Here is a 14,198-nt window from a genome sequence, read left to right as displayed (position 1 = left end):
TTTATTAATACGTTTTTCATTGTTCAGCTGAAATTAAAAAAATTAATAACTATTTGGTTTTTAATAAAAAAAAATAAACAAAATTAACAAGCAACCATACGTAAATATTGAGTTTATCCTATATTTTCCTATGAAAATCGCTTACATCAAGGAGCAAGTGATAATTTTGTGAAAGTATTATAATTTCGCAATGACAATACATTTTTTAATTAGTTTCATATGGATATGGAAATATATTAAGACCTGTTAACTTTGTGGGACGACTTGTAGCGAAACAGAAATGTATTCGAATGCCGAATACCTACAAACACACGTTTGGAAATTTGCAAAAATATATGTATATTTTTATTTTTATTCTTATATATATATATATTTTTTCTTATATTTTATATATATATATATATATTTTTATAATATATATGTATATTTTTTACAAAAATATACATTTCATAAACTCAAGAAAAAACACTGACATATACATATTTGTAATACACGTAATATGCTAAGGATGCCGACCGACAGTTCCGGCCGACTCGCATGACACACTACAACTCCCCGAAACACACCGAGAGCAACAACCAGTAGTGTTATTGGAAAAGGAGAACGCACCGCAAAAAGAAGGACAAAGGAGCATCGTGAAAGAGCTTCTCGAACAACCCTCAATTCCGCAGACAGCCAATAATCTGCAACAAAAAAAGGAAAATTGTCAGTGAGTGACTACAGCAAAAAAGAAAAAATGTAATATACAAAACTAGTTAGATAAGATTGTGCATGTATTTTCATTATATTATAGTGATAGAGCATAATGATATTAGATTGCCTGTTAAGTTTATATAAAAAAGTTTATTCAATTATTGTGTTCGTTAAATAATTATATATTAAAGATTAAAAATTAAAAGATAGATGCACATTGTTAAGATAGTTTGTTCGAGATATCATTTTATCATTTATGTTCAATTTATAAGTTTCGCAAAAGCGATTTTAAGAATAGACTCATAGTAACTAAATAACAGGCCAGTGAGCGAAGCGAGTGAGTCCCAGAAGAGATAAACGACCAATGAGAACAATTCGTAGCGTGGGGCAAGGTATAAAATCCACCGCGTGTACGAAACGAGAGGCTTTGCGAATTTGAGTTGAGTTTCGATAGCGTCGAGTAATAAAGTAGCGAGTCGGAAGAAAATAGTGCGACGCGTAAAAAATATCGTTCTAGTAAGCGATCACGTGCGACACAGAAGTTTATTAATTCGTGAAAAGGCGCGATAATGTGTGCGAATTAGTTAAGTGACTCGCGAACGAACGGCAGTTACAACGAATTGTGATAATCACAATAGCGGGACGAGTTTCTTTATCGTTTTATTTGTTTGTGAACAAGATACAGACGCATATTGTGGAACATTATAATTTGTTATTGCGGCACAGTGCAAAATTTTGTGTATTCTGGAAGAAACGACATTTATAATATACTTTGTTAACTTTAAAAGTAAAATGCGATATTGGTGTCATACATCCCTATCATTCCTGGAAAGACGTCGAATTACATTACTTGATCCAGTAGAATTTCTGACCAGGAGATTCAGCAATCCATCGACGTCCGAGAGATACCTAAAAGGAAAAGGGAGAATCTGAAAAGCATCAAAAGGTCGGATGACATAATCATTTCAAATAGATATCTACATTATTATTCGAATCTAATAATATGCCGTTAAACTCACTTTCTAAAATTCAATAAACGATAAAACCGTGAACATTACAAAATACGCGATTCATGAATTTCGCGTGAAATCTAATTAGTCATTAAAATATAGCCATGACGATTCAAATTAAATACTACGCGTGTGCGAGAGTTAACGTCGCGTTCGCATGAACAACGTATAATGATCTTTTCGTTTATCCGGTGAAAACGAATGGCGACCGAAAAATTTCAATGAAAATTTTTTTACGTGTCAAGGTACAGTCACACCGTCACAGTGAAGCGTAACTTACGCCGACCAATCACATTGTTTCACTTGAACATCAGATTCTGCCTAGTTATTTTACGCTGTTTACGCTATTATTGTTATGTTGAATCTAATTTTTTGCGATACATACACATAAGATACATACACATAATACATACACATAATGAATAATCAGAAGAAGCTTTTCGGCAAAATGAATAAAGATCAAATCAAAATAAGTTAATTAATATAATAACAATTAATTAAATAATTTCATATCGAATTAATTAATAATAAATATTATTATTATTATTATTATTATTATTATTATTATTATTATTATTATTAACATACAGGTCAGGGTCCATGACGACTTCTGAATACATTCACACACAGATTAGGTTCGCATCTATTTGACTTATGCCCGTTTCCTCCAACGTGATTCAAAATTTGAATCGAATTTAAACTCCGATCAATGACATTTTGTGTTCCACCAAGTTTTTTGTACAAGTTCAAGTCAATTAAACGATGTTCATTCTGAACGCCTATTTTTGGCCGGTTAACAAGTTTGAACGGCGTTTAAGCAGAAGACAACGCAAAACGTATATGAATATATCAATATTTGAGAATATATTCAGTATATTATTTTATTAAACAAACTATATGTTCGGGGCGCGTCTAGTATCTGTTACGTGAATTAAGTAGCATTATCCCTTTTCAGTGATCTGACGTTCTATTAAGTTGGCCAAGCTGGGGGGTATAGTTCGTGGAATTATTCCGATGTTAAGATGTAACGTGAAAACGTTTGTTGTTAATAAAATTGCTCATTTATTTAAATAGTCGTTCATAATTCATCAAAACCAGGTGATAAAACACTATATTCATTGTTGAATAATTAAAAGTTAGTACAGTAAATAAATAAAATAACATTTATGACAAATTAATTTATTATTTATTTATGACAAATAAATAAAACTTCCTTTTGATCATATTTCTATCGCAAAACGAGTAAAAATTAAAATTTTTATTTGATAATTATATAAGACTATAAGTACAACAGTAATTTATAATAAATGCAAGTAATAATAGTTTATAATAAATGTAAGTTATCTTGGTTTTTATTTTTGGTTATTTAAAAATATACTTATGATAATAGGAAAATTAAAATACACATTTTTTGAAAATAAATAAAAATAACTGTAAATAAAATTAAATTTTGCTTTAATTTACGAAAATAAAAATAAAAATTTAAGAACTTTTTAAGAATTATTTTTTAAAGTATTTTATATTTATAACAGATATATTTGTAACATTTTTAATCTTCGCTGTTCTTTTTCTAAAATAAAAGTTTTTAACTCTAATTCTTTCTGTAATATTTCAATTTGCAACTTTCCTTTTTGCAACTGCATTTTTAAAATTTCTCGTAATTGAAATTTCATGTTTTTCTTTTTCATTATTCATCATTATATTTATTAACTCTATTTTTATTATCCACTAACAAATTAATCAACTTTTTTTTTATACCCTTTCGAGTTTTGTCATGAGTTGAAGATTATTTTTTTTTTGCTTAATCATCTCGATATTTTTATCGTCAAATTTTTCATCCTTTTTGTTATGCTCATTAATTACATTACTTGATAGAAATTTAGTTGGAATTAGCAGACATTAGATATTATTCAGTTGATCGGAACCAAGATAAAGTTGAAGGAAAACAAAGTTGATCGAAGATTAAACTGCGTTCAAAATTGAATTACAGGAACTCTGAATTGAACCAGGTTGGAGGAAATGGGCATTAGGGTCTCTTTTATCAATTTTCGGTTAAGTTAACTGACGGTTAACCCACAAGAGTGCCAACTATAATTCCAATGCTCAGAAAGTAGTGTGTTCTTTAACCTAATATTTTTTTCGTATTGTAGATATCTTAGATAGATGAAATTGTAAGTAATATCCGATAATTAATGTAAATAAAAATTATTAAACAATCATTCGCTTAAATAAAAATTTTAACACTTATCTACAATAAACAGTTTAGTTCTCAGTTGTTGGCAATCGTGATGATCGAGTTAACCGTCAGTTAGCTTAACCGAAGATTGGTGAAAGAGACCCATGGATCTAAAAATATATAAATGGAGCTTGTTGCGCGGAATAGGTGAGATTAGCGGTAAGGGGGATTACATGCACTTCGGCTACTACCGGTGTTCTTCGGATATATTCGGATATATTCGGTTTTACATGTAGACTGTTTTATATATATATATATATATATACGAACCAATGATTCTCAAACTAAGAATTCTTATTAAAAAGAATCTATATGAAATATTCTGTATTGTTACTTTTATTATTATTATTATTATCTACATCTATTTTTAAAGATAATAAAATGTAAACTTTTTCTGTAAAAGCAAATAATATTTAATCTTAAAGTTTGTAAAAGTTACATTTTAAAAAATATTTATAAAAAAATGAAGTTATTTTATAAATTTGTACAAAACTTCAAATAAATTATAAAGTATATATTAAAAATTAAAATAGGGAAAAGGAGAGAGAAAGAAAGAGAATTTACTCATAATTAAATAGTATTAAAATAAAATATATTAAATATATTATAAAATAAAATATTAAATATTAGGTGTACAAAAAAGTTCTAAGCTTTAGATTTCATACAACCGAAATAACAATTTAAATTTTATATATCTTCCCGCCCTTTTGCGGTTTTAAAGCGTTGACATTTGGCCTTCTAAAATGCCATACGGTTTGGCGTTTGATGCATATAACCTCAAAAATCAGTAGTGTTCACGATGGCAATAACAAAAGAGCATATTCGATTTTCCATCCACTTCGCGTTTCATCTGAAGAAAAATGCTGCTGAAGCCACTGCAATGATTTGTGCTGCATATGGAGAGAACGCTGTAAGTCATACTACATGTAAAAGATGGTATCAAAAATTTCGCCAAGGAGATTTCAGTCTTGAAGATGAGGGCGCGCCCTCAAAAGATTGAAACGGACGAATTGCAAGCACTGCTGGATATAAACTTTGCGCAAACTGAAAAGGAGCTTGCAGAACAGCTTGGCGTTACGCAGCAAACCATTTCCGTACGTTTACATATGGGAAAGATTTAGAAGGAAGGCAGATGAGTTCCGCATGAATTGTCCGAAGACAACAAAAATCGTCGGCGTGACACTGCACTCACTTTGCTTTCAAAGTTCCGGAAAAAAGATTTTCTGCACAAAAATCATTACAGGCGATGAAAAGTGGATTCTTTATGATAACTCTAAACGTAGAAAATCATGGGTTGACCCTGGTCAACCTTCGACATCGACGTCAAAGCCCAATATCCACGCCAAGAAGATTCTGCTCTGTATCTGGTGGGATTGGAAAGGTGTGTTGTATTACGAGTTGTTACAACCGGGTGAAACAATCACGGCAGATCGCTACCAACAACAATTGACCAATTTAAGCGATGCATTAGAAGGAAAGAGGCCATTTACTGGCCAAGGACGTCGTAAAGTGATCTTGCTTCATGACACTGCTCGACCACATGTTGAGAAAGCGACTCAGGACCATATCTTTGCGTTAGGTTGGGAACTTCTCCCGCACGCGGCGTATAGCTCAGACATGGCGCCTTCCGATTACTACCTATTCCGGTCGCTGCAGCATCATTTGGCTGATACACATTTCGTGAGATTTGAAGAGATACGAAAATGTATTGATGACTATCGCTTCGAAGCCGATGAGCTTTCATCGTCAAGAAATTAGCAAGCTACCGAAAGATGGCAAAAGGTCGTTGATGCAAACGGGGAATATTTCGCTGATTAATATTTTTTTGTTTGTTTTTGAATAAAGATTGAATTTTATAAAAAAAAGTTCAGAACTTTTTTATTACACCTAATAGAAGGAAAGTGGTAGTTCTGGAATGAGAGGGAAGAGATATTGAAAGATAGAGCAGAAAGAAAAAGAGGTGATCAGGAGAAGAAGAAGAGGAATTCGGGGAAAGGGGGAAAGAGGACATAGTGGAGCGAAGGGTTAGATGGATGGAGGAAGAGGCGGAGGCGTATGGATGGGGGAAGCGATGGGGAGAGAAGTGGAAGGGAAGAGGAGAGATGCGGAGGAAAAGAGGGGAATAGAGGTGAGGATTGTGTTGTATGTTGTAAAGTGGTATTCTGGAATGTGATGGATATAGAGAAGAATAAGGATGGGGATTTCTGGAGCGGTTTAACGGACTGGGATATGATATGTCTATCGGAGACGTAGATGGAGGAGAAGGGATGGGGGAAAGTGAAAGGAAAGCTGCCGAAGGGATATAATTGGGAGGTACAATTGGCAAAGAGGAGGAGCAAAAAAGTAGGGCGATGGTGATGGGGGTGAGGAGGGGGATCGAGATTGTAGAGAAGGTGGAAATGGAGTCTGAAATGGAGTCTGATGTCGAAGGTAATAAGGTTGGGGGGAAAGGAGTGGAGAATTGTGGAGGTCTATGTGAACGGGGACTTGGAGGAGAAATGGGAGAAAGAATGAGTACATGGACGGAGGATTACAATGGGAATAAGGACAAGTGGAAGGGGGATTTTAACGCGAGAAGCAGGAGCGATGGGGGGATGGTGGAAGGGAGAGGAGAGAGGAGAGGGGGAGAAGGGAAGAAGATCGATAAATAGGAAGATAAGTAAAGAGGGTAGGTAGCTGATAGGCAAGTTGGGAGAAGTAGGGTGGTATATTTTCAATGGATGCGGGAAGGAGGATAGGGAGGGAGCTTGGACATATTCTAGAAGGCGGGGGGATTCGGATTATTAGATTATGTAATAAGGAATAGGGAAGTGTAAGAGGAGGTAGAGAGGCTAAAGAGGAGAGAGTGGATTCGGATCATTTCCCGGTGGCGGTTTGGATAAAAGGTGGTAGAGGGACAAGGGAAAGAAGGGATGGGGAGAGAATTAGGTGGAAATGGACGGAGGAAGGTAAGGGGCTCTTTAAAGAGAAAATCGAAATGCTTTTGAAAGATGGAGAGAAAGAAGGGAAAATAAGTTGGGAAAGGCTTAGAAGGGATAAAGGGAGTGCTGAGAGATAGACAGGAGCGGGAAGGGAAAAGGGGGATGGTGAGATGAGGAATGCAGGAAGTATAAAAAAAGGGTTAGGGAGGCACATAAAAGGTGGAAGAAGGGTAAAGGAGAGAGCGAGAGATATAAAAAATGGAGGAGAAGGTATAATAAATTATGCGAAAAGAAGAAGAGGGAAGAGAGCGAGAAATGGCTGAAGATAGCGAAGCAGGCAAAGCCTGAAGGGCAGGTATGGGAGGTGATAAACAAGGAGAGGAAGAGGAAGGGGAAATAAATGAGGAAATTGTGATGAAGGATTGGGTTGGGTACTTTAAGGCAGGGGTCGGCAAGTGGGCATTGCTCGCGGCCCAATGCCCGCGGACAACAATCGAGCACGCTGGGGCTAACGTTAGGCGGCTAGGCGCAATAAAGTGAGAAGAGGGGATAGCAGGTCTGTTCAATGAACGTGCTGTTCAAGGAGTAAAAAAATATTGTGTTGCACAAATTCAGACCCAGAATTAGCATAAATTAATAACTATCTATATTTTAAATAAACAATTCTTACAATAATATTAAATAAACAACTTTTATAACATTTAATTAGTATTTGATTCATAGTTTTCCGATATTATATACGATATATCAGGTGTTATCGTTTTGGCAACTTAAACGAATTATTGCAAAATTCAAATGTGAATCTGTTAACTGTTCGCGTAACTGCGATTTATTTAATTTCATAATAGAAAGTAATTGTTCACATGAATATATAAAACCGAACATACTCATTATTTTTGCAGCACAAGCATGTAGTCGAGGAAAACGTTCTTGAGATATATATGAATAAAATTGTACGATGTCAGTCATTGTATAAAAAAACGATTTTTAAGAGCATTTTAAATCTATTAATTCTAATTGTATATTTGCGGGAACAATATTAATATCAATAATAAAAGGTGTTATAAAAATAAATAAGTCTTCTTCTAAAACATGCATTTCCCTAAACCGACAATCAATCGAATTCATTATGTAATAATTGAAGTGAATTTATATATACTTCATTTCTATTGCTTATCTTGAATGTGCATGGCAACAAATAATAACTTTGAAAAATGCAAACTGTCGAGATTGAAATTAATTAATCCATAAATTAAGTTTCATTTGGAAATGCGGAACTTTATCAAGGTACTAAAAATATATTAGATATGCTTCTGAGATGTACACAACTCGCGGGCGCTCGCGAGCGTCCGTGCCCAATTTCAGTATTTTGTCAACTCCTGTTAAGGGATTGTTAGGAGGAGTGGTGAGCAGAGTAGTGAGTGGGATTAGGAGGGATAGAGGGGAGGGGGATGACGAGTCAGAAATATCGAGAGAAGAGATAGTGAGGGCAGTGAGAAAGTTGAAGGAGGACAAGGCAGTAAGAGTGAATGGGATCCCGGGGGAAGTGTGGAAGTATGGAGGGAAAAAGTTGATGAATTGGGTATGGGGATTATGCAAGAGGGTGGGGAAGAGTAGGGACAGAATGGCTAAAAGATTGGAATGACGGGATAATAGTTCCAGTAAAAAAAAGGGGAGAGAGAGAGGAGATGGAGGATTAGAGGGGTGACTCTGGCGCCAGCGCTATATAAGATCTACGTCATAATATTAGGGAAAAGAATAGAGAGAAAGGTGGAAGAGAAAAACCTGATTCTGCAGAATCAAACGGGTTTTTTCAGGAAGGGAATAAATAATGCGCTTAATTACCTGATGAACAGACAGTTAAGGGGAAAAGGGAAATTGATGGCGTTTTTTATTGACCTGAAGGCTGCGTTTGATTCTGTGGCTAGGGAGATTCTGGGCAGAGAGATGAGAAAGAGAGGGGTGAGGGAAGAACTGGTGAGAAGGTGCGAGGATGTATTTCGGGAAACAAGGAATAGGGTAAGAATAGGGGACAAAATAAGTAAGGCGTTCTGGACGGGCAGGGGAGTGAAGCAGAGCTGCCCGTTGAGTCCGGGGTAAAATGTTTAATCTGCTGATAGCGGATGTGGAGGACATGAGAAAGAGGGACTAGGGAAGGGTGAGGCTGAAGGATGAGAAAGTGTACTCTCTCGTACGCAGACGATCTGGTGTTGTTATCAGAGGAGGAGGAGGGGATGGGGTCAATGATGGCGAGGCTGGAAGGATATATGGAGGGGAAGTGTTTGATTGTGAACGTGGGAAAGCCGAAAATTTTGAGGTTTCGGAAGGGAAGAGGGAAAAGAAAGAAGATAAATTGATATTAGGAGGGAAGAGCGGTGAGATTAAGACTTATAAATACCTGGGATACGTATTCCAAAAAATGGAGGTAAGGAGGCGCAAATCAGGGGTAAAGTAAATAGAGAGCGGGTGTGTGGGGCAAGTGTGGGGGATTGGAAAGAGGAGGTTCGGAGAGGACTGGGGGAAAAGGATGTGGTTATTCGACGCATTGGTGTGGGCGATGATTTCGTACAGGATGGAGGTTTGGGGATGGAGGGAGAGGGAGGGAATTGAAAGATTGCGGGAAAGGTATTTAAGGTGACTGTTGGGGGTGAATTGGAAAACTTCAGGATATCTGAGAGAAGAATTGCAGAGAAATAAATTAAGAATTAGGCGGCAAGGAGAGCGTGGGGATTTGAGGAGAGATTAGCAAGTGGCAGGGAAAGTGGGGTGGCAAGGAAATGTTGGGAGGAAATGAGGGGAAGGAATAAAAGCGGGGGAAGGCTATTAGACTGAGAAGAAGAGAGAGGGGAATTCTTTAGGAAAAGAGGGAAGGAAATGTGGATGATGGAAGAGGAAACGAAGGAAGGTTCCATGGACTTTAGTACTTTGGTGGAAAGAGACAGAAGTCTGCAAAGGGAGGAGAGGTGGCGGAGGATTAGGGAATCGAAATATAATAAGTGATACGGGAAGGTAAAGGGAGACCGGGATATTTAAAAAAGGGATGGGGGAAAACAGGTGGATGAGAGTGACAAGGTTCAGGCTGGGGGAGGGAGTAAGGGAAGGCATATATTGGGGAAGGGAGGAGAACAGAATGTGTAGGATGTGTGGGAGGGATAGGGAGTCGTGGGGGCATGTGTGGAAGAATGTGTGGAAGATAGGGGGAAGGAAGTTGACAGGAGATGGAAGAGATAATTTTGAGGAAGGGAGGGGATGGAGAGGAATGGCTAAGGAAGTTGGAGAATTTTAGGTTGGAGGACGAGAAAAAAGAGAGGCAGGTGTAAGAAGGGCAGAAAGGGAGGGAGAAGTAGGAAGAGGAGGAGAAGGAGAGTGGGAGGGGGAAAGAAAGGAAAGAGAGAAAGAGAGTGAGGGAGAGAGAGAGAGAGAAAGAGAGATTAATTGATTAATCTTTATTAGTCTTCTCGGCTACTTAACAAACAAAACAAAAACTAATACAAATATTAATGCTAATAACTAATACAACATATAATATAATATATAATAATATAATATGATGTAATTGAAATTGAAAATTAAAATTAATGCCAAAACAAAACAAAACAATGTAAAAAAAGTAACTATTCTATTTCATTTACCACATAATTCTTTAGCTTTCACTTAACATTTATCAATCCTGTACATCGCCTTACATCTGCTGGTAATGCATTATACAATTTTAATGCCTCATAAAACATGCTTTTTTGTGCACTACCTGTTCTTCTAAATTGAATTTCAATATTGTCTGCTTGTCGTGTTGACATTCTTCCTTCACTTCCTACTACTCTACACTTACCTCTTAACTGTTCCGGTAATAAGTTATTTAGTATTTTAAAAACAAATATGCCTACATTATCGTAATGCCTACGTAATCTCTGTTTTATCGACATAAATTGTAACGCCTGCAACATATCCCTTACTTTAATATACCTATTGTAAAATAACTCTCATAGCCCGATTCTGTGCTTTTTGTAAATTACATAAATTTCTCCCATTGCTATCAATAATGTAGCACAATACTCGAAGTGCGGCGCTATAATTGCCTTATATATCATACATCTAGTATACATTGATATCGAATTATCTATTCTATTCAAGAAGCTTGTTTTCTTCCCTATCTTTTTTAACATTTAGTCGCAATGACTATCAAATTTAAGTCTATCATCTATAATTATACTCAAATATTTTATTACTTCCATACGCTCTATTATAGTTCCATCCAAGCAATTTAATATAATATTACCTTTCACTTCCTTTCTTATACCTCTAACTATCATATATTTCGTTTTTCCTGCATTCATTTTTAGCTTATTTATATTCATCCATGTTTCAACTACATTGAATACTGTGTTCATCTTTATTTCTAAATCCGCGCTACTTTCTCCACTTATATATATATAAGCGTGTCATCTGCAAACATTTTTATATTGCACCCCTCTGGACAAATTTTGATTATATCATTTATGTATATTATAAATAATAGAGGTCCTAATACGGAGCCTTGTGGCACTCCATATTTTGTTGTCAGAAGTTTGGATCATTTATAATTAAATCGTACCCATTGTTTTCTATTATTTAAGTATGATTAAACCATTCAAATACCTTTCCTCTAATCTCATAATAAAACATTTTTTCTAATAATCTTTTTCTGTCTATTGTCTTAAACGCTCTCTTAAGATCCATGAAAATTACTCCCACCACTTTCCTTTCGCTCACTATTAATTTCCAATCATTGATGATAGTTTGAATCGCAGTTTCGCATGAATAATGTTTTCTAAATCTCAATTAATGTTCTGTTATAATACCATTATTTTCCAAATATATTTCAAAGTTATATAAATATTAATTCTAACACTTTCTCAAATATTGGTAACATATTGATAGGTCTGTATTCGCTTGCTTTTTTGGCTTTTTCTATCTTTGGTATCGGTATTATCGTTAAGTTTTCCAACCTTCCGGGAAGCATTCTACTCTCAGAGAATTGTTAATTATATCCACAAATTCTTCTTTTATTACGTAAAAGACTGTTTTCAATATATCGCTATAGTTATCTCCTCTTCCGTACCTTTCTTTTTTGGCAATTCCATAACAACTTTCTGTAACTGCTCTAACCTTATTGTCTCAAAATTTTCCATAATTCCTTTATCTTCGATAACATAAATAATTTTCTTACTTGTGTCGCCGCGCCTATTTATATTTATAGAGTCTACTATACCATTGATATTTTGTATATAATATAAATTAAATTTATTCGCTAACTTATCATCTAGAATCTCAAAGTCTATATTTTCTATTTGCTTCACGCCTATTGACTCGCCTCTAATTATTTCTTTTAAGGTTTTCCATATAGTCATGGGATTTTATTAAGATCTATCATATTTTCATAATACTCTCTCTTCTTTTTTCTAATTAATTTTACTACTGCATTTTTTTCAATTTTAAACTGCGACCTTTTGTTCCGTATCATCATACAATACTTTCCTATATGCCTTATCCTTTCTATCCGCTACTTCTCTTATTTCATCAGAATACTACTTTTTCCCATCCCATACTTTCGGAATTCTAAATTTTTTTCGGCGCCGTCGTCTAACGCATCTACTATACTATCGACAAATTTTGTCGCTCTCTCACTAACATCCATATCTTGATTTTTTTGTACCTTACCTTCCAATCTGGTAAATTCATTTACATCGAACTCTTTATAATTTCTAGCACTAAATTCCCTATATTTATTTCAACTTTATTCGCACTCAACTCAACTTTTAGCCACGCATGGTCCGTAATTTTAGGTTCATGAATTACCTGTACTGCTATTTCATTATTATTAGCGAAAATTAAATCTATAACTGTCTGACTATCTTTCGCAATTCTCGTCGGTTTGTTAACGTATTGTTTCATACCTAAATTTAACATTGTCGTTTGCAACTTCTTCGCATAGAACGAATCTATCATAAGATCTATATTAAAGTCTCCTCATATCATACATTCTCCTTTTATTATTACTTCCTCTACTGTGTCCTCTAAAAATCTCAAAAATTCTCCATGCGATGCGCTCGGTGAATGATATATTATCATTATTATCCCTTTATACATTTTTTCTTTAACTTCTACCGCAACACACCAACAATTCGATTCTAATTTTTTCGTTAATATTATTTCATATTTCATATCGTCTCTTATATATAGAACTACCTCTCCTGTATTTCTATTCTCAGCATTACATCTAATTATATTATAACCCGACACATTCACTTCATTGTCTTCGATTTCTTCAGTCAATCTGGTTTCGGATAGTGTCAAGAACGCAGGATTTAATTTCTTCAAAACCTGGTGCTGTATCTCATCTCTATGCGCCATTAAACTTTGCGCATTCATATAGTATTAGCTCCGCTTCCTTCTGTAGTTGCTATTTAGTGTTCTCCCAACCAACTCTCCTCTTCTCCTCCTATCGCTTTCTTAAAAGTCGGACATTTCATACTAAGGGTATCATGTTCGTCATTTATCTTCAGATTGTATGTCCGAATATAAAACATACAATTTATACATTTCTTCTTTGTTGCCGTACAGTCCATCGAATTATGATTTCCTGCACATTTATGATATGTTTCGCCTCTTGTACAATTTTTTGCAATATGATAGTATCCCCAACATTTGAAACATCTTTTAACACTAACGTGATTAAACACAGGACATTTCTTCCATCCTATATTTAACTTCGTTTTTTTCAACACCAGTTCATGCGTTTTTTCATCTGTTTCTATTATTATTGATCCTTCATTTCCTCTTCCTCTCGCTTTATTATTATTATTTTTCTTCTCTTTAACTATTCTCTTCTAACTATTTTCTTTAACTATTCGCATTTTTATCGCATCCATTTTATTCTATTTTATTATTGTAGTTATAAGCTCATCATCGTCTAACTTCATCTCATCTTATTCTATATTAACCATTTTTATTTTCGGTGTCTGATGTGACTCCACTATTTTGTAATTATCACCTAATTTGGCTTGCATTGTTTTCTTCAATTTTTCCACTTCTTCACCGATTTCACAATCCATAATTACTATTCCTTTGCTTCCTTTTTTTAATTTCGTTATTCCCAATGCCATACTCTTAATATTCACTTTATCTTTTATCGATTTTTTTGTAGCTTCACTCTCTTATTGCATCTTCGGCTTAACAATTATAATGTTTTCTTTCTTCTCTTTAGTCGCTTCACTGTAGCTTCTTTGCATTCTACCCGTTAATCCAACTGCTACTCTTTGAATCATTCTCTTCAAATCTTCTAACTCTTGTTTAACATTT

The 14,198-nt window shown here is 34.9% G+C and overlaps 1 protein-coding gene and 1 pseudogene across 1 annotated transcript in view; one reads left to right on the top strand and one right to left on the bottom strand.

Annotated features, from left to right (window-relative positions):
* The window catches only part of LOC148936253 (uncharacterized), a 34,938-nt gene extending 34,053 nt beyond the window's left edge, over positions 1–885 (top strand). Inside the window, exon 2 of the mRNA XM_089078661.1 lies at positions 508–885. The gene's annotated coding sequence lies outside the window, so the exon portion shown is untranslated. The remainder of the gene's footprint in view (positions 1–507) is intronic.
* An 11,371-nt stretch (positions 886–12,256) lies between these two features.
* Positions 12,257–13,772, bottom strand: LOC148936252 (uncharacterized; annotated as a pseudogene).
* Positions 13,773–14,198: the final 426 nt, after the last annotated feature.

This window comes from Pogonomyrmex barbatus, unplaced genomic scaffold (genome assembly GCF_055798465.1).
Source record: "Pogonomyrmex barbatus isolate J1 unplaced genomic scaffold, ASM5579846v1 scaffold26, whole genome shotgun sequence".
NCBI classification, from domain to species: Eukaryota; Metazoa; Arthropoda; class Insecta; order Hymenoptera; family Formicidae; genus Pogonomyrmex; species Pogonomyrmex barbatus.
Note: the sequence above shows the minus strand (reverse complement) of the source record. Positions and strands in the feature narration are given on the sequence as shown.